This window comes from Heterodontus francisci, chromosome 7 (genome assembly GCF_036365525.1).
Source record: "Heterodontus francisci isolate sHetFra1 chromosome 7, sHetFra1.hap1, whole genome shotgun sequence".
NCBI classification, from domain to species: domain Eukaryota; kingdom Metazoa; phylum Chordata; class Chondrichthyes; order Heterodontiformes; family Heterodontidae; genus Heterodontus; species Heterodontus francisci.
Window position 1 is genome coordinate 95,594,058 of NC_090377.1, and position 22,359 is coordinate 95,616,416.

The window sequence follows — 22,359 nt, forward strand, 5'->3', positions numbered from 1 at the left end:
TCTTATGACAAGTGAGAATGCCGGAATGAGCAAATCAAAAACGGCCACAACCATTACTGCAGGACATTGGGTGAAAGAATGTGGCAGCCAAATTCTGCATGCTGATGGTAGAAACTGTTTTGTACAAGCTGCAATGTTTTGTTGGATCACACACGGCAGGCAGCAGTTCACTTAAGAGTCTGAAAGCCATCGCAACAGAGAGTTTCCAACACCTCACTGCTGGAAAACAAACACGCAGAAAATCGAGCAACGATTTTTCAGAAGTCAGAAGAGAGCTCAGAAAATAGTCCTACGTTGCAAAACTAACACGGTGCTGTCTGACAATTGCAATGAACTCTGTGGATGCAGAGAGAGCTGTGTTTAAACTTAGATAGGTGTTCACAGTGCAGAGACATGGAATGAAGAAAGATACAGTTGCAGGTTGCTCTATGCTCACATTTAACCAATGACTTCAGTGAGTAAAGAATGTAACCTGTTTATAGCCAGCTTTTTACAAAAGTTTTGAGTATACAATAAATGCCATTTGAAACTAGAAACATCCCTTGTATTTTTTTTTGTTTTAAAATAGATAATTTTCATGGTTGTTGTGACACGTGATATTTACAATTTAAATACATGAAATCATGAAATTCACGATTCTCAGAACGCTGTGACAATGAAATTTGTAAAATTTGCCCGTGAATTTGGTAGGGCCCTATACATGCCAGACAGTGGCAAACTATAGGTTATTAAACAGAGCAACAAAGTTGTACATCCCAATTTCTGATATCTTTTTTTTTGCAAAGATTTGAATTACAGATCTACATTATTAGAAACAAAGTATTTGCTTTTCTTGTAGTATTAAGACTTGTCGGGCTTAATTTTAACTCTCAGTGTAATACAGTAAAGCAAACGGCCAACCCATCTAGGCCTGATTTAAACATGGCACTTGCTGACTTCCAGCCCAAAACAACTAGTGAATGACTGCTTGGCAGTTAAAATAGAGTGGCAGGAGGCCACCACCATATACTCAGGTGAATGTGCCTGATGGAAGATAAGTACACCAAGTGAGGAATCCTGGTGGGGGAGTGGGGGACAGGGGGTGGGGAAGCATAGGGAAGGGAGGCCTAAGGTTTCCCTGTGGGGCGGGTAAGGTTTGGTAAATCCCCTTCCATCACACTTCATTTGACCTGAGATTAAAACACGTTATTGGGCCTGGGTAGAGAGCCCCAATCTGCAAAATACTGCAGAAACTGGAACTCTAAAATAAAAACTGAAAATACTAGAAATACACAGCAAGTCGGCAGCATATGTGGAGAGAGAAACAGAGTTACTGGGGGTAACTTTAACCCCCCACCGCCCCCCCCCCCCCCACCACAAAACAGGTGGGTTGGCGTCGGGTGAGACGCAAAAAATTTAAAAATCTCAACTCCGACCCCAATCTGCCTCCAACCCAATTACTTGTGTGTGTAAAGGAGTCGGGACAGGTGGCAAACACCCAATTCGCTCCCAGGAGGTGGATTGATCATTGATATTGGGGCTGAGAGGCTGACATTTAACCTGCTTTCAGGTTTAACCCTGGCTGGCCAGGATTCCCAGAACTCAAGATATCCAGCAGCTCAAGGAAGGCGAGGAGAGCATTGGGGAGAAGCTAAGTGCCTTTCCGGCACTTCTTCTGGGTCAAGAGGAGCAGGAATGCTTCAACCCAACCAATCAAGCATACCTCATTCATGCCATCTGAACCCTCCTGCCCCTTACTATCAGACCATACCCCCAATCCAAAAGTTCCCCAAGGTTGGGGATCAGACCCCCTTCCATGGGATCAGACATCCCTCCCACTAGGGTTGGGGATTGGACCCCTCTGGAATCTACCCTTCCCAATGCTGGAGTCACGGATCGGCTCCCAACACCCTCCACACTCCGACCAGCAGCTCCAGGGTGCCTACCTGCACCTGTGGGCTGTTCTGGAGTGCTCCCTGCCTGATTGGGAGCAAAGCCTGTCAATCAGTTGGGGATCCTGTCAAAAATAAAGACACCACAGTGGAGTCAAAATCTTCTCTCGCTCAAAAAACCCATCCCTATCAATATCAGGGCCAATGTTTCAGGTCAGTGGAATCATTAACATAGTTTCTCCTTCCACAAATGCTGCCTGACTTGTTGAGTTTCAGCATTTTAAAATTTTATTTCAGAGCTCTAATCTACATTTAGCTCATGCTTTACCTGACATGGGAGTGAATAATATTGATGATGGTTGACAAATATAAAAATAAATTCCATTCCTCAGTAATGACATCATTTACTTTGACGAGATCAATAAAAATAGCTCGGCATTTCAACGAATGATGGTCACAGATTCATGACTGTTTGAAAACATATTAAATACATAATGGGATAGCCTATTTAGAAATCTGATCCCAAAATGGTGGTCCTCACAACAACAGCAATAGCTGAATTTTTTTCCAATTATCTCCAATTTCCCCTGAAGTTGTTGACTCCTGCTGAGGTAAAGTTCCACAGGCAGCAGCAGCCTTCCAGTGACCTGCTTAAGTGACTATTCTTCATGTTCACGACCAGACAGTGAATGCTGACAGGCTATTTTCCAATGGAAACATCACAATTGAGCCCAATTCTGTTGTTCCCCCAATGCGCACTTTCCAATCGGAGTTACTGACTAGTGATCATTAACAAAAAACAATGTCTTCCCCTCTCTCGCAGTGATCAGGAATTAAGACTGGAACTTTCCTGCTTAGTGCCATGACAGGCAGTGCCTTCATCCACTGAGCCAAGAGACAGTGTTATAGCTCATTTAATAGTGAAAGTGATGTGAATATCAATGGAGTCTGCTATGGGATGAGTGCTCTTGCATGCGTCTCAAAGACAAATCAAGCAAAACTCCAGAGCAACATTCAAATTTATAAGAATGAAAACAAATTCAATCCATCAAACATTTAAGCATTTACATTGAGAAGGGAAGGTGGTGGTGTGGTGGTATTGTCACTGGACTAAAAACACAGGTATTGCTCTGGGAACATGGGTTCAAATCCCACCATAGCAGAAGATAGAATTTGAATTCAATTAATAAATCTGGAATTAAAAGATAATCTAATGATGGCCATGAAAAGATTGTTGTAAAAACTCATCTGGTTCATTGGTCCTTTAGAGAAGGAAAACTGCTGTCTTTACCTGGTCTGACTTACATGTGACTCCAGACCCACAGCAGTGTGATTTTATTTGTTTATTTGAATTCACTCATGGGATGTGGGCGTCGCAGGCCAGGCCAGCTTTTATTTCCCATCCCTAATTGCCCTCGAGAAGGTGGTGGTGAGCTGCCTTCTTGAACCGCTGCCGTCCATGTGGGGTAGGTACACCCACAGTGCTGTTAGGAAGGGAGTAGCAGGATTTTGACCCAGCGACAGTGAAGGAACGGTGATACAGTTCCAAGTCAGGATGGTGTGGGACTTGGATGGGAACTTGCAGGTGGTGGTGTTCCCATGCATTTGCAGCCCTTGTCCTTCTAATTGGGAGAGGTCACGGGTTTGGAAGGTGCTGTCGAAGGAGCCTTGGTGTGTTGCTGCAATGCATCTTGTAGACACAGGTACACACTGCTGCCACTGTGCGTCGGTGGCGGAGGGAGTGAATGTTTGTAGATGGGTTGCCAATCAAGCGGGCTGCATTGTACTGGATGATGTCGAGCTTCTTGAGTGTTGTTGGAGCTGCACCCATCCAGGCAAGTGGACAGTATTCCATCACACTCCTGACTTGTGCCTTGTAGATGGTGGAAAGGCTTTGGGGAGTCAGGAGGAGGCCGAAATGGATCATCAACCCGGCACTTCTGGCTGAAGATTGTTGCAAATGCTTCAGCCGCATCTTTCGCACATGGGCAAGGAAATCTCCTGCTGATTACCACCTACCGCCCTCCCTCAGATGATGAGTGAGTACTCCTCCATGTTGAACACCACTTGGAGGAAGCGCTGAGGGTGGCAAGGGCGCAGAATGTACTCTGGGTGGGGGACTTCAATGTCCCCCACCAAGAGTGGCTTGGTAGCACCACTACTGGCCGAGTCCGAAAGGACATAACTGCTAGACTGGGTCTGCGGCAGGTGTTGAGGGAAAAACATACTTGACCTCATCCTCACCAATCCGCCTGTCACAGATGCATCTGTCCATGACAGTATTGGTAGGAGTGACCACTGCACAGTCCGAGCGGAGACGAAGTCCCGCCTTCACATTGAGGATACCCTCCATCGTGTTGTGCGGCACGATCACCATGCTAAATGGGACAAATTTCGAACAGATCTAGCAATGCAAAACTGGGCATCCATGAGGCACTGTGGGCCATCATCAGCAGAATTGTACTCAACCACAATCTGTAACCTCATGGCCTGGCATATCCCCCACTCTACCATTACCATCAAGCCAGGAACCAACCCTGGTTCAATGAAGAGAGCAGGAGGGCATGCCAGGAGCAGCACCAGGCATACCTCAAAATGAGTTATCAACCTGGTGAAGCTACAACACAGGACTACTTGCGTGCCAAACAGTGTAAGCAGCACGCAATAGACAGAGCCAAGCGATTCCATAACCAACAGATCAGATCTAAGTCCTGCCATGTCCAGCCATGAATGGTGGTGGACAATTAAACAACTAACTGGAGGAGGTGACTCCACAAATATCCCCATCCTCAATGATGGGGGGGCCCAGCACATCAGTGCAAAAGATAAGGCTGAAGCATTGGCCACAATCTTCAGCCAGAAGTGCCGAGTTGATGATCCATTTCGGCCTCCGCCTGAAGTCCCCAGTATCACAGATGCCAGACTTCAGCCAATTCGATTCACTCCGCGTTATATCAAGAAACGACTGAAGACACTGGATACTGCAAAGACCAAGGGTCCTGACAACATTCCGGCAATAGTACTGAAGACCTGTGCTCCAGAACAAGCCGTGCCCCTAGCCAAGCTGTTCCAGTCCAGCTACAACACTGGCATCTATCCTGCAATGTAGAAAATTGCCCGGGTATGTCCTGTACACAAAAAGCAGGACAAGTCCAACCCGGCCAATTACCGCCCCATCAGTCTACTTTCAATCATCAGTAAAGTGATGGAAGGTGTCAACAACAGTGCCATCAAGCGGCACTTGCTTAGCAATAATCTGCTCAGTGATGCTCAGTTTCGGTTCTGCCAGGGTCACTCAGCTCCTGACTTCATCACAGCCTTGGTTCAAACATGGACAAAAGAGCTGAACTCAAGAGGTGATGTGTGACTAACTGCCCTTGACATCAAGGCAGCATTTGACCGAGTATGGCATCAAGCAGCCCTAGCAAGACTGGAGTCAATGGGAATCAGGGGGAAAACTCTCCGCTGGTTGGAATCATACCTAACGCAAAGGAAAATGGTTGTGGTTGTTGGAGGTCAATCATCTCAGCTCCAGGACATCACTGCAGGAGTTCCTCAGGGTAGTGTCACAGGCTCAACCATCTTCAGCTGCTTCATCAATGACCTTCCTTCATTCATAAGGTCAGAAGTGGGGATGATTGCACAATGTTCAGCACCATTTGCAACCCCTCAGATACTGAAGCAGTCCGTGTAGAAATGCGGCAAGACCTGGACAATATCCAGGCTTGGGCTGAGAAGTGGCAAGTAACATTCGCGCCACACAAGTGCCAGGCAATGACCATCTCCATCATGAGAGAATCTAACCATCTGCCCTTGACATTCAATGGCATTACCATCGCTGAATCCCCCACTATCAACATCATAGGGGCTACCATTGACCAGAAACTGAACTGGAGTAGCCATATAAATACTGTGGCTACAAGAGCAGGTCAGAGACTAGGATTCCTGCGGCAAGTAACTCATCTCCTGACTCCCCAAAGCCTGTCCGCCATCTACAAGGCACAAGTCATAAGTGTGATGGAATACTGTCCACTTGCCTGGATGGGTGCAGCTCCAACAACACTCAAGAAGCTCGACACCATCCAGGACAAAGCAACCCGCTTGATTGGCACCCCATCCTCAAACATTCACTCCCTCCACCACCGACACACAGTGGCAGCAGTGTGTACCATCCACAAGATGCACTGCAGCAATGCACCGAGGCTCCTTAGACAGCACCTTCCAAACCCGCGACCTCTACCAACTAGAAGGACAAGGGCTGCAAATGCATGGGAACACCACCACCTGCAAGTTCCCCTCCAAGTCACACAGCATCCTGACTTTGAACTATATCGCCGTTCCTTCACTGTCGCTGGGTCAAATTCCTGGAACTCCCTTCCTAACAGCATTGTGGGTGTACCTACCTGACATGGACTGCAGCAGTTCAAGAAGGCAGCTCACCACCACCTTCTCGAGGGCAATTAGGGACGGGCAATAAATGCTGGGTTAGCTAGCAACACCCACACCCCACGAATGATAAAAATTTAAAAAGCTAAATTCTTTGTACTTAATTTTGCATTCTTGAATTAAAATTTACTGTCAAGAACTGAAACTCCACATAAGAAAAAAATGTCTCGAAACAAACTATCTGATTCAGAAATATTTTTAATCTTAACCTGCTTTCAGCCATGGAGATCCTCATTTTGTCTCTTCCTGCTCAGCAAGAAATCTGTCTACTGGTATCAACAAAACTCAACAGCAAGAAGCTTCACTGGAAAACCCGAAGTCAGTAACTGTTCCAACGTTTGATATAGATCAGGAATCATCTGAAGTGGGCAAATTCAGTACTAAATAATCAGATTTCTATGAAACATATTCCTTTCCGTGCCCTTCTTTAACAAGATATGTTACAATTGCCAGTAAACAAATAATTGTAAAAATAGCTACATTAAAATTTACAATCTATAATTCTGGAAAATCTTTTTGGAAAATACAATAGTAGCATCTTTCTGCACATATGTTACTATTTTATTTGTCTTTGGCAGGTAATTTTCAGTGCCTATTGCCTTTGAACTCATACTGGTGCTGTTCGTTGAATGCCCTTATCAGATACAGCTCAAGAAGAAAGCTGTTAACAGAAGCAGTTGTGCCATCTTCCAGCACGGTGAGCTCAGCAACTACCCAGCAGACAATTTAATAATGCTCATCATGAGATAAAGATAATTGAATTCTCAGAGAAAAGCCAATTAAAACATAAGTACATTTCTTGTTCCATATTTTTCTTCTTCTTCCTAGGCAGTCCTTCGGGAACGAGGATGACTTTCTTCCACTCCAGGGTTGTGGGTCCTGAGGTGACCAAGTAGTCCAATAATGGATTCACACACTCTGCCACAGGTGGGGTAAGTGGTGTTTGGTGAGGCGAGTGAATGGGATGCTCGAATTTCCAACCACTCCTTCCGCTGTTTGCACTTGGTCACTGCCCGGGCATGTCAACGTTGTTCGAACTGGCTGGTACCTTCACGGATGCTTCTTCTCCATTTTGGGTGGTCTCAGGCAAGAGATTCCCATGAATCAGTGGAGATGTCACAATTTTTTTTTAGGGAGGCTTTAAGGACATCCGTATAGCGTTTCCTCTGCCCTCCTGGTAGCCTCTTGCCGTGACAGAGCTCGGAGTAGAACGTTTGTTTCGGAAGTTGTGTCAGGCATGCGGACGATCTGGCCCGTCCAACGTAACTAACTAGCCATGACCAGTGTCTCAATACTGGGGATGTTGGCATGAGAGAGGACATTGATATTGGAGCGCCTGTCCTGCCACTGAATTTGCAGGACCTTTCAGAGGCAATGCTGGTGACATCTCTCCAGGGCTTTGAGATGTCTGCTGTACTGCATTCATGTTTCCGATGCATATAGGAGAGCAGGTAACACTGATGCCCTGTAGGCCATGTGCTTGGTGGCAGATTTGAGATCTTTGTCGTCAAACACTGTTTTCCTCAGACGATCAAAGGCTGAACTGGCACACTATAGGCGATGCAGAGTTTCATCGTCGATGTCTGCCTTTGCTGAGAGGAAGCTCCCAAGATATAAGAAGTGATCCACATTGTCTGGTGGATCTTGATAATTGAGAGGCAATGTTGCACTGCAGGAGCAGGCTGGAAGAGGACCTTTGTCTTCTGGATGTTTAGCTTAAGGCCCATTCTTTCATCCACCTCCTTGAATGCAATGACAAGGGTTTGAAGCTCGGCCTCTGAGTGTGTGCAAACACAAGCATCATCCATGTACTGCAGCTTGATGACAGAGGTTGGGGTGACCTCGGTTCTGGACTGGAGGCAACGTAGGTTAAATAGCTTCCTACTTGTTCTGATTGCACAAAGTTCAGAACCATTCCCCAGTCCTCAGATAGATCTACTCCAGCAGGGAGCTTCATGGAGATGAGGTGGAGTGTTGTGGCGAGGAAGATGGAAAAGAGTGCTGGTGCGATGACACAGCCTTGTTTGACCCCAGTTTGTACTCAGATTGGGTCAGTGGCAGATCTGTAGGCAAGGATTACAGCTTGCATGTCATCGTGCGCGAGGATAATATTACATATTATTGCCTTAGTAAATCACAAAATTCATAACCTATTATTAGAAATTAATGTTTACAAATTTGTTAAACTGTTCTGCTTAGGTTAAGTTTGAATATAGAACTAATTCAAAATTCAGCTAAAGTTAGCTAAAGTTGAAGCTCATGAACGAAGAGCAAATTATTGACGCGATTAGGAGATTGGCTGAACAGCAGGAAAGTAGGGAAAATGGGTAGGTACTCTAATTGGCTGGATGTGATTAGTGGCATCCCAAAGGGATCGGTGTTTGGTTCTCAACTATTCACTGCATTTATAAACAATTTTGACGATAGATAGCCACATATCCAAGTTTCCCAATGACACAAAGATAGGCGGCATTGTAAGCAGCGTAATTTTATGCTTCAATGAAGAAATGTTAGTAGCTTATGTGCGTTGGCAAAACTGTGGCAAATGAATTTCAATATCTATGATTGCCCAATGTTCAGCACCATTCGCAACTCTTCAGAGACTGAAGCAGTCTCTTGCCATTATGCAGCAAGACCTGGATAACATTCCGGCTTGGGCTACATTCAAGCCACACAAGTGCCAGGCAATGACCATCTCAAACAAAAGAGAATCCAACCATCTCCCTTTAATGTTCAATGACATTGCCATCGCTGAATCCCCACGATCAACATCCTGGGGTTTACCATTGGCCAGAAACTGAACTGGACCAGCCACATAAATACTGTGGCTACAAGAGCAGGTCAGAGGCTGGGAACGCTGCGGCAACTAGCTCTCCTCCTGACTCCGCAAAGCCTCTCCACCGTCTTACAAGACAAGTCAGGAGTGTGATGGAATACTCTCCACTTGCCTGAATGTGTGCAGTTCCAACAACATTCAAGAAGCTTGACATCATCCAGGACAAAGCAGCCCTCTTGATTGGCCCCCCATCCACCACCATCATTATTCACTCCCTCCACCACCGACGCATAGTGGCAGCAGTGTGTACCATTTACAAGACGCACTGCAGCAACTCATCAAGGCTCCTTTGACAGCACCTTCCAAACCCGTGACCTCTACCACCTAGAACGACCAGGGCAGCAGATGCATGCAAGTTCCCCTCCAAGCCACACAGCATCCTGACTTGGAACTATATCACCATTCCTTCACTGTCACTGAGTCAAAACCTGGAACTCCCTTCCTAACAGCATTGTGGGTGTACCTACACCACATGGAATGCAGCAGTTTAGGAAAATGGCTCACCACCACCTTCTCAAGGGCCATTAGGGATGGGCAATAAATGTCGGCCTAGCCAGTGACGCCCACATCCCATGAAAGAATATAAAAAGTAAAGAGTGAGATCATCCACTTTGGAACCAAATAGGATCATTCAAAGCACTTCTAAATGGTAAAAAGCCAGAAGTAGTGGAGGTCCAAAGAGATTTCGGGGTCCATGCGTATAGATAACGACAACTTGTATTTATATGATGCCTTTAACAGACCAAATAAGGGGAAAAGCTCTCCACTGGCTGGAGTCATACCTAGCAGATGATTGTGGTTGTCAGAGGCTAATCATCTCAGCTGCCGGAGTGCCTCTGGCAATGTCCTAGGCCCAACTATGTTCAGTTGCTCCATCATTCGCTCAGAAGTGGGGATATTTGCTGATGATTGCACAATGTTCAGAACTATTCGTAACTTCTCAGATGCTGAAGCAATCCATATACATGTGTAGCAAAACTGGCAACATTCAGGCTTGGGCTGATAAGTGGCAAGTAACATTCATGCCACACAAGTGCTGCTTAATGACCATCTGAGAACCTAACCATCTCCCCTTGACATTCAACAGCATCACCATCACTGAATCCCCACCATCAACATCCTGGGGATCACCATTTACTAGAAACTTAACTGGACCAGCTACATAATTCCAGGACTATAGCTGCAGATCAGAGGCTGGGAATTCTGCCATATGTATCGCACCTCCTAACTCAGCAAAACCTGTCCACCCTTTACAAGGCACAAGTCAGGAGTGTGGTGGAATACTCCCTACTTGCCTGGATAAGAAGTTCCAACAACGCTCAAGAAGCTCGACACCATCCAAGACAAAGCAGCCCTCTTAATTGGCACTCCATCCACCATCTTAAATATTCATTCCCTCCACCACAGGCCCACAGTGGCAACAGTGTGCACCATCTACAAGATGCACTACAACAACCTGCCAAGCGTTCTTCTACAGCACATTTCAAACCTGCGACCTCTACCACCTAGAAGAACAAAGGCAGTAGATGCATGGGAAGACCACCACCTGCAAGTTCCCACCAAGTCACACACCATCCTGACTTGGAAATATATCAGAGTTCCTTCACTGTTACTGGGTCAAAATCCTGGAACCCCCTTCCTAACAGCACTGTGGATATACCTACACCACATGGACTGCAGCAGTTCAAGAAGGCAGCTCACCACCACCTTCACAAGGGCAATTAGGGATGGACAATAAATGCTGGCCTAACCAGGGATACCCACATCCCCAAATCAAAAAAATGTTGTGGAAGGTATAGCCAGGTGAGGAGGCTTCATTTAGGAGGAAGATGTCATCACCCTGCCTGTGCGGAGTTTGCAAGTTCTCCCTGTGTCGGCGTGGGTTTCCTCCGGGTGCTCCGGTTTCCTCCCACATGCCAAAGACTTGCAGGTTGATAGGTGAATTGGCCATTATAAATTGCCCCTAGAATAGGTAGGTGGTAGGGAAATATAGGGACAGGTGGGGATGTGGTAGGAATATGGAATTAGTGTAGGATTAGTATAAATGGGTGGTTGATGGTTGGCACAGACTCGGTGCGCTGAAGGGCCTGTTTCAGTGCTGTATCTCTAAACTAAACTAAATTAAACTAAACACTCTCAGCCAGGTCATGACGTCAATGCAATCATCCACAATAAATGTATGGATCGTGAGGGCCTTATTCACAAGTGAATGGATATTCTGGAGGGGCAGAGCGGGGCAGTGAAATCAGATCCACTGAAAGGGATGGGTTGGACAGGATGGAGATTGGCAAGACTAGCCCCCAGCAGACACGCTGGGCAGGAAGTTCAGTGACAGAGTAGGATGGGGCAATTGGGGCTGCTGCTTGTAATGAGGCAGTGCTGAGTGCCTCAATAAGCCCTTTGGATGATGCCAAGAGACACAGAGGGAAGCTGTAGGGTTATCTAAGAGAAAGTCAAGCCTGGGACTGCTGCAAGAGAGCAGGAAGGTCGAGGAGCACTGAAGGGTTGGGGGGTAGAGATTTGAAAGGGTAGAGTACCTAAAAAGGGAAGAAGTGAAAGGAGGCGTGACAATAGGACAGAGGGGTCTAGAAGGAGTAAAAAGGAAAGTTTAAAAAAAAGGAGAGAAAAAAGTGAATATAGAAGTTATAGGCTCTGTTCCAGAGCAGCAGCTAAAACGCACATGCTAATGGATACAGGAAAAATTCAAATTACATAGGTCTGGTTACAGTGCAGTTATTAGAATACAGAAAATCTTGATGGCAAATGGAAAATAGGTATGAGACAATAGAAGAGAGGCCAGAATTAAAGTCAGAGTTTCCCTGGTGGATAACATTAATGTAAATAAGGTAGAGTCAGCATGGAACATTGATGAACTGTTGCCCAAGTTTGGAGACAGTCATGGCAAATGAAGTCCAGAAACTATCTGAGGGTATAGTAATAGAGGGCACACTGATGGAATTATTTCTACGGGAATGAAGTTCCAGGAAGTTCACAGAATCGGTTGCAGGGTAAAAAGTTGATGCCATAGTTGGAGGTCACCATAAAATCCAGAAGTGGCTGGGGTTTGTACTTCAAGCCAAGTGAGTGAGTTTCTGGCCAAGAACAGACTATAAATGAAGCTACAAAACCAGCATAACTAGCAGCCAGTCACAGACTCACCAGTGGTTTAATGTCCCTCAGTCACAGCAGTATGGAGGAAGAGCTGTAAACTGATCAAAGTTACTTTAAAATATAGCAATACTGCAGGATATCAGAGACAGAAACTGAGTTTCACAGTTTTGTACAATTAGTCCAGCCCAGAAGTGTGGTCTTGATGTCCAGCGAAGTCCAGGAACGTGAGGTCAAGTTTGGGGAAAATCTAGATCCAGATTTTTTCCAGAGTTCACAAAGAGCACGCATGATCAGAAATGGGGGTTTAAATAACAGACAAAGGCCATTTAAACTAGTAGTTAACTTGAAGCTTGGGCTAAAATGCACGCACTATTAGAGTCAGGGGAACTTAAACAGCGGAAAAGAGGAGATGGGGGAAAAAGGTCAAAGGATAACAGTAGACGGTCAAGAATAGAGATGCACAGTGAAGGAGCTGACTGCCCAGGAGCCATTACAATGTCATGGACAGGTACAGAAAATAATCAAAAAGGCTAATGAAATGCTAGCCTTTATAGAAGGGTTAGAAGTCCTGCTACAGTTATGCAAAGTGTTATGCCCAGTAAAGACATTGCATATTCCTAACTTTTAAGATATGAACTTTATTCAATGTGGACTCTTTTGAAATTGTCTTTTCCTTTAAAAAGTGGGCAATGTGCTGCAAAGATGACCGCCGAAGGTCAGATAACCTGGCTTGTGAATTCAATAACTACCTCACAGACCCAAAAGGACAAGAGGATACATTACAAACTAAAAGGTGTCAACCACACCAGTCTTGAAACCATCAGGAGAGGTTCCTGAACTGAATGGGTTTCTTCTGAGACAAAGGTGGTGATTGTCTTAACCACCACCACCGCGGCCCTCCCGCCCTCACCACCACCCCCCCCCCCCCCACCCCCCCCCCCCCGCCCCACTCAGGATAAATGTATTACAACAATAAACCAGGATGTGGCTAATCAACCTACGACTACTACCATGTTTGGAAAAGGGACTGTGAGAGGTCAAATGGTAGGGCAGCTATGTTTATCTCCTTTTTAACCTTTAAATACTGACTGTAAGCAGAAGCAGCAGCAGACAAGGCAGTGCCATCTGGGCCTTAAAAGAACTGAAGGCTGTAACATTTCAGGTCCACCAATACAGCAAACTGACCTGCTAGTAACACGAGTACAAGCAACCAACTTCGTGACCTGCAGAAAGTCCACCACTTCAAGAGAATCCTGAGAACCATGTCAGAATTCAACTTTGGCTGTTAAACCTACCTAAACTACACTTCTGGAGTGAAGGCATCTTCTTCATCAGGCCTTCAACCATCTTCCTTTGTGCTGAATATGGTCCTTCTCTCTGATGTCTTTATGTTACTGTTGTTTGTTTTTGCTTCTCTTTTTCTCTCTCTGCTGCTTCTCTTCACTTAACTCTTCTTTTTGTTTCTTTCCTTTTTCCTTGTCAGCCCCTCTCTGTCTTTTCCTTCTTTCTTTTTTGGGTGGATGGTAGTTGTGTATGGTATGGTGAGATAGGGAAAGAACCAACAGCTGCTGGCTGCATGTGATTGTCAGTAGCTCCCTTCCTGTCCCCTTCTCCATTCATATTCCCTTATCCCCTCACATGTAACATGTATCTCTTCCCCTTCAACACCCTACTCACTACTCATTCCTCTTCCTACCAACCCTTTACTCCAATCACGACACAGCTTCTTTCCCATTGAACTTCCCTTGAACTACCCACTCGATTCCTGTATTTTGCCTTCTCCTTTATTTTGCGTTTGTTCACCTCACCCATAGTCCTCCATCCCGATCTCAGATATTGACATGCCAGAGATTCCCTCACCTTACACTAGTTGCCCTCCTCTGTTCTGACACCACCACCCCACCCCCCACCCCCCCCCCCCCCACCTAAGCTTTCCCTCTTATCTTTTCACTGAGAATTTGTTTGTTTTCAAAATTCAACTTTTAAAATGTCATGAAATTAGAATGAGGAAAAAAAACTCCATCTCTACCGTTCTCTAGTCACACACTCTTCCTCATTCTCTCATTGATGGCAGAAATGAGATCCTTTGTCACACAGATTATCATTGATCTTTTTCCATCAATTAAAGACAGATAAGATAATTAACTAGATTAAAAATTCAACTGGTGTTTTGTTTTGAAAATTGATGTAGCATTAAATGAAGAAAAAAAAACTCTTTCCCTCACCTCTCTCTCTCGTTCCTCTGGGCCCACTGTCTCTCTCTCACCCCCTTCACTCTGACTTGATTTTCTCTCCCTCCCTTTAGTAAACATTTTAAAGTTCATAGAACACAAAACAAAAGCTACAATAGGTGCATAATGAGAACACTGTCGTTTATCTTATTTTATTAAAGAAAAGCTCAACGTAAATTTTACTGCAATAAAACTTTTGAAATTTTCCCGCTTGTTTTTCTAAAATTATTTGGAAAAAGCTACTGGGGGGGAAGGTACTGAGGTATGAATTAATACAGACTGAAATGGTACTGTTCCTGGGAAATTAAGTACGTCGCGCATCCAAATTCAGTTCACAGCCTCACAGTCCTGGAAAAAAAAATCATCCAAAGCTGTAGTTTTTGGAGAGGCTGATGCCTTCAAATAAAAACTTTAATGAAGGCATTAAAAGACAAGATATGTCCAATAGATAAATGTAAAGGTATTATGAAATATTTTTACTTTTACTTTTTTATATCTTTATTTTGGATCTCAGAATTTCCAATTATAGGAAAACTGGAGCTGAATTCATTGTTCAGAAAGGTTGAGTGATTTATACAAGCCTAGGGGTCATACGGCACACCAGCAGGGTAATATGCAATAAAATGAAAGTTCCCTTTGGCCTCCTTGTCTCGAGAGACAATGGGTAAGCGCCTGGAGGTGGTCAGTGGTGTGTGGAGCAGCGCCTGGAGTGGCTATAAAGGCCAATTCTAGAGTGACAGGCTCTTCCACAGGTGCTGCAGAAAAATTTGTTTGTCAGGGCTCTTACACAGTTGGCTCTCTCCTTGCGCCTCTGTCTTTTTTCCTGCCAACTGCGAAGTCTCTTCGACTCGCCACACTTTAGCCCTGCCTTATGGCTGCCCGCCAGCTCTGGCGAACGCTGGCAACCGACTCCCACGACTTGTGATCAATGTCACAGGACTTCACGTCGCGTTTGCAGACGTCTTTAAAGCGGAGACATGGACGGCCGGTGGGTCTGATACCAGTGGCGAGCTCGCTGTACAATGTGTCTTTGGGGATCCTGCCATCTTCCATGCGGCTCACATGGCCAAGCCATCTCAAGCGCCGCTGACTCAGTAGTGTGTATAAGCTGGGGATGTTGGCCGCCTCGAGGACTTCTGTGTTGGAGATACGGTCCTGCCGCCTGATGCCAAGTATTCTCCGGAGGCAGCGAAGATGGAATGAATTGAGACATCGCTCTTGGCTGACATACGTTGTCCAGGCCTCGCTGCCATAGAGCAAGGTACTGAGGACACAGGCTTGATACACTCGGACTTCTGTGTTCCGTGTCAGTGCGCCATTTTCCCACACTCTCTTGGCCAGTCTGGACATAGCACTGGAAGCCTTTCCCATGCGCCTGTTGATTTCTGCATCTAGAGACAGGTTACTAACGTGCATCATAACTTTAACACTGAAAATACCTATCACAGTGCCACCTACAGGAGTAACAGGTACATATAATGGGCCAGAACTTGCCATCAAAGTACCAGCAAGGCTAATGATGCTTACTGTTATTTCTGGGTCAATGGTAGAGCAGTGAGAAGCAGATGAGCATTTAATTGTGAATATCCAAATGTTGCGCCAGTTATCCTTGTGCCCTTAGTCTCCCTGTTCTTTTTTTTTTAGGAAGTTGCTGTATTTTCTCATTAAAAACTCGTTACAGAAAGTTCTGTCATGTCATTACAAGTGTAAGAACCCTTTTAATGCCTTGATAAGTGTTAATGACTGCCAATGAAACTCTGGCACCGAAAATTAACTTTACAGATGTGGAGTTTCATCCTTCAGGTTTTGAATTTTTCAGGAAGATTTTTAAAATGTCAAATATTAAATCATACACTTTCCTTTCTTACTTTTCCTGTCTTTTTTCTGTTAATCCAATCTTTCTTTCCCTCCCTGTATTGCACTTTATGTACTTGAGTTGACATTGAATTCACCCTGTTTTATTCACCCTTCTTCTTAGTCCTTCCTGCATTTATTTCCCAATCCTTAAATCTCATGGGTTTTGGAGATACTGTTCACTCGGGCTCTAGATGCCTGGCTTCTCTCACTGCAACATTATCAGCTCATACTTGTAGCAACTGAGCAAGCAAAGCATTTTTGACCTGAAAGGTGAAGAGCAAATCTAACTAGCAGCAGATGTAGTTAGACGTCCTGCGACAGCAAATCCTGGCCAAAGAGTTTTTAATGAAATGCACATCTTATATAATATAATAGATATTTGGGTCAAGATGATTTACTTTAAAACTGACTATACCAGTATAAACAGCTAGTTAAATATCATGCTGCAAGCAGAAGAAAATGATGAGGTGACAGGTATTGAACCAAATTGAATATGGTGGTTATGCTGTTTAGTGCATAAAGTATTAGAAATTAGGGCTATCAATTAATCAGTTAACTTCTGCTGTTAACATTTTTTTTGTATTTATTTTTAAATGCGCTTACAGTAGAAGTTACACAGAGACAACAGAAAAAGACTTGTATTTATATAGCACCTTTCATGACCTCAGGACGCCCCAAAGTGCATTGCAGCCAATGAAGTGTAGTCACTGTTGTAATGTAGGAAACATGGCAGCTAACTTGCACAGAACAAGTTCTCATAAACAACAATGTGATAATGATCAATCTGTTTTTATGATATTGATTGAGGGATAAATATTGACCAGGACACCAGGAATAACTCCCCTGCAAATCTTCAAAAAAGTGCCATATGTTCACCTGAGAGGTCAGACAGGGCCTCAGTTTAATGTCTCATCCGCAAAAAGGAAAGCAGAGTGAGAAAGCCCGTGAAAAGAAGAAGCAAGCCAAGGCTGACCTGGAAGGCCTGATCCATTTAGAAGCAGAGTTGGCGTTGAGCTGGATGCCATCCATTCAGTTACATCAAATATCCTACTCAGGAACAGTGGCGCAGTGGTTAGCACCGCAGCCTCACAGCTCCAGCGACCCGGGTTCAATTCTGGGTACTGCCTGTGTGGAGTTTGCAAGTTCTCCCTGTGTCTGCGTGGGTTTCCTCCGGGTGCTTCGGTTTCCTCCCACACGCCGAAGACTTGCAGGTTGATAGGTAAATTGGCCATTATAAATTGCCCCTAGTGTAGGTCGGTGGTAGGGAAATATAGGGACAGGTGAAGATGTGGTAGGAATATGGAATTAGTGTAGGATTAGGATAAATGGGTGGTTGATGGTCGGCACAGACTCGGTGGGCTGAAGGGCCTGTTTCAGTGCTGTATCTCTAAACAAATAAACAAACTCATTGCTTTCACCAAAGGATGGGAATGACTTGAAAAGCAAATTCATATTACTTTTCCTTTAATGACCAGATAAGAGATTATGGGATACCTCTGACAGCCTCAGATATCTAACATATAAAATTCTCCTTCTAATAAATTAGTCAGTTTGTAATCAAGCTTTGTTGTTCCTATCAGGGATAGGCACCAACATGTTGCATCACAGACAATTGACAAAATGATTGACTCAGCCACGAACATGGGTTCAATTAATTTGTATATAGAGTGCATAGCCAATCTAATGCCATCAAAACACAATCCGATTTAAAGCATATTTCTCCCTATTTAGTGAGATACCTGGCATTGTTTTTGCTTGCACAAGTAGTTAATGTCTGTCTGCACACTTGATGAGTAATGCAGGGAATTTGGACATCTGTCAGGTGTGATCTTAATCTCGCTATCTCTCTCTCTCTCCATCCCTCTCCTCGCTCCCTCTCTCCTCTCTGTGTCCATCCCTCTGCCTTCTGTGTGTCCCCCTCTCCCTCCGCCCCCTCTCCCCCGCCCTTTACCATCCTCACCTTCCCTCCCCACCTCTCTCCTCTCCTGTCCCCGTCCCTCTCTGTCACCCCCTCTCTCTCCTCCCTCTCTTTCCCCCTCCACCACCAATGCACCAGGAGCAGAAACACATTGCCGCTCGGCTCCGACCTAACAGGCTGAGAAACCAGGGTATTTGGAGAGCTGAGAAAGTGGACTGTCTGCCTAAAAAAAAAAACCTTGCTCTGGCTCAAAGTCGTCTTGCCTTTCCAGTTCTATCATTTGTTCTATCCTATCTGTTCAGACATGGGCAGGGAGCAGATGATTGACGGCTCCAGTCTTCCCAGCGAGTCCCACCTCCCCCACGCTCCGAATGGACGGAGGTCCATGCGCAAGCAAACCCATTCGCGTTTTTGATTGTCGGGCCGAATACAAAACTTTGGCAGGCTGTAGAACTAGCCCCGATGCCCCGATCCTTTGTAATTACCTTCGCTCTCGATAATTGTAAACGTCTTACTCAAAACCTTTAAACTTGTGTTTTAAAGGCTTGGAGAAAAACATTTAAAATTCCACAGACCTCAAAAATTTTTTATCATGGACACTCGTGTCCGTGTATGGACAGGTTGCCAATCCCTAGTTCCTATGTTTTTCTTGGTAATCAAATCACCCCCTGCCAACAGTAAAGACAAGGTTAACATATTGGTGCACAGACCAAAGCAGACACTAATATAACCAACTTGGCAGCCAGAAATGATAATTACAAAGCTGGCATGAAAATACTTCGTAACACCAGCGACAATGATATCAATTAAATATGTGATTAAAACCAATATTAACTGAGATTAAAAATATTAGTTGAGATAATTTTTTTTTAAATCGGTCTTCAGCCCTACTAGAAGTCTAACTTTTCAAACTGTTCCAATTGTTATTTAGTAAGGATGGTGTGCACATTTAATATTGGTCATGCTTTTATATGGTGTCCAGCTATGGAATCAAATAAGGCATTTTTAAGAATACTTCAAGGTATATGAAAATTACTTAATAAAGCTTGCAGATTTCTGGAACATGTCAGGTTCATCCTGGTTCTATAAAAATTCAATCCAGTTAATGTGTTTAGTATGTACAATTATGGCGCTCATATTCCATGAGACATATAGAATTGCAACGCATCACAATAATACATTTTAATATAATGCATAGTTCTAGGATTAATTACTTTACCTACGGCTCAAAACAGTTTCTGCTGAAGGCAGCCATCTTGTGGCCTTTACCCTAAGTAGTTGACAGCTTAATAAAGCTTTTCACCAAGTCAGACATATTTTACCCCAGACCAATGAATTTAATTGAATTTCCAGAGAAAAGCGAACACTTTTTCATTTCAGAACCATGAACCTTTGAACATTTGCTGCATAATGAGGGCTGGAGCCATGTTCCACAAACTGCTTTAAAGCAGCAAGATCTTTATAGAATGCACATACACAAATCACAACAGCACTGATTTGCTGCACAGCAAATGCAGAACGATACATCATCAGTTAGAGATATCCAGGTGCTTAAGCATCAAAGACTGTAGACAAATGCAAATCAAAACCAATACTACCTTCCATAAAGCTTCTTTTGTGTAAAGTAATGCAAGATGCAATTTTTTTCCTGAAATGCATGTAATTTACGAATTTGTTTCATTTATTCCATATGCATAATCTACGAAACTGCAGTAAAAGTTATACTGTGAGAGAAGATCATCTTATGATCTCAGTCATTTACTGTATATCACAAATACAATATTGTTCTAAGACAGGGTGATTCACTACAAAAAATATAAAGAGCTAAAAATTCATCTGCACCTGTTTTCGGGCACGGGATTTGCGATTTATGATCTGCCCATGCCCAGTCTTATTCTTCATGCTGCATCCTCATTTTCCTGATTGTACTGTGCAGCAAAGTGCAACGCATTACTGGCTGGCTGCATGGTCAACAGGGGGCCTAACAACATGAGGTTAACACGTGTTCCTGCGAGCCTTCAACTCTTAAAGACAGTCTGCCCCTCTTATAGGCCAGCTGCAGTGACAGAAAGGAAGCTGCTGATGCCAGTACTGCTATTGGCTGCAAGAGGAAACAAAACAAATGGAGCACCAAGGAACAGAGAGACTTCAGGTTCATGAATGCAGTGTTGGAGGTCAACAGGAGGAGAGAAGCCATGTTTCCACAGGGAGTCAGGACACCATCAGAAGAATGCCATCTGCAGGGAATGGGAACAGGTGTCCAGACAGGTCACTGGCCCTGAGGAGATGGCAGTAGTGCCTGACAAAGTTCAATGACCTCATGCAGGTGGTCAAGGTCAGTGAATGTATCTGCACAATCTCTCATACCCACCACACAACCAAGCTCTCATGCTGCTTAATGCACCACACGCCCATCATTCACCTATTACCAGTCCCTAGCAGTCAGGACTCAGGTCTAACATTCAGATCCTCAACAACACCCACTTTCTAATGATGTCAGGCCTCACACCCACCTCTCCCTACCTCCATATACCTCCAGCTATTTAGCTACGATAGGCACATCACCCAAACAATGTTACACAATCATTGATATTCTTCCCTCTCCTACAGACAAGGTCGCACACAATAGAAGGGAGCAGAGCAGAACTGGCGAGGCACAAGCACATCTGCATCACCTAAGCCCGACAGAAGAGATGGTGCCTCCGCATCATGGGTTCAGCTGCAATCGAGATCACTGCAGCCAACATCGCCAAGAACATTGAGGATGACCATGTTAATGCTTTATACCCCTTCTCATATCCCACCTCACCCTCATCCACATCCTGCTATCTGGCATGAAATACAAGCCATTGATGGTTTGACCATGGACCTCTCGCTTTCCACCCCACTCCCCCTTCCTTCATCCCAGTCCTCCCCTTCTGATTTTCTGCTTTCAGAAACCCAAGAAATGCTGCCTTCCCAGCCACAGCAGCTTCAGGAAGAAGGGCAAGAGTAAAACCACAGCAGTGATGAAGGAGCACCATCAACACTTGCACTACCAGCTCAGATACTGGAACTTTAGAGGGTAGCGCAGAGTCAGGATATGCACACTGTGAGTCATGAAGCATGAGTGGGTTGCAGCCAGGCCAGGGGAAAAGGATAGCTCATGTGCCAGCTCACCATAGGTTGAAGTCACAGACGAGTTCTGCTAAAGAGAACTTTGGTGATTCGGCCGACAGGACAATGCCGATGAACATGTACACCAAGATGACAGGTCTGCCAAAAAGCATCTTGTGACTGTCAAGGAGCATGGAGCAGTCCAGCTCCAATGTGCCACAGGGCATAATTCGGAGCTTGGAGCCCAACCTTTCCAGCATGAAAGTGTAGCCGACTCCACAACTGCACTAGAAGACCCAACCATGATGCAGCACCTTGTGGCTGTCTCGGCTTCTACTGCAGCACAGACAAAAGCCACCCAACGGCTCAGGACTGCAGTGGAAGCGCAGGCAGAGGTCATGAGATCCATGCTTGCTACCATGCAGGCTGCGACTGCTGCCATCACGGCTGCAGATCTCAGTGCTCAAAGGGGTTTGCAGGCTCTCGCAACAGTCCTTCAGTAGATTACTAGGATTTCTTAGATGCTTTGCCAGAAGAGTGGCAATGACACTGTTCAGCACATGCCTGCAATCCTCTCAGGATGACAGCATTAGTGCTCCCACCGCAGCCACTCCACCAATGCCATTGCTTGTGCCTCACCACCAGCCAGCCTAGAATGCTGCTGCCCATGCCGAGGTGGAGCAGTCTGAAGCCTTAAGGCCCAGAGCAGCTGTCCTTCAAGACCATTTGCAGAATGCCTGACTGAAAGTCAGCAGCTTTCCATCATGTTGCAACCACTGGGGTAGCACTGCTCAGAAGAACTAAGCTAGAGTAAGGTACCCCAAAGCAGGCACTTAGGGGACACAAGGGTGAATAGTTCATTTTTTGTGTGCATAATTGGATGTGTTGTTGGATAAAGAATTTATGAAAAGGTTTTATTTGTGTCTTTTCTTCCAGGATTTTGGCTGAGGAGGTTGTTTTGGGGTCTCCCAGATGGATAAGAAGGTGGGAAAC

At 44.9% G+C, this 22,359-nt stretch overlaps 1 protein-coding gene across 1 annotated transcript in view; it reads right to left on the reverse strand.

Moving 5' to 3' along the window:
• dnah7 (dynein, axonemal, heavy chain 7) overlaps positions 1–22,359 on the reverse strand; it is a 461,512-nt gene that overhangs the window by 301,563 nt on the left and 137,590 nt on the right. The window lies entirely within an intron of this gene.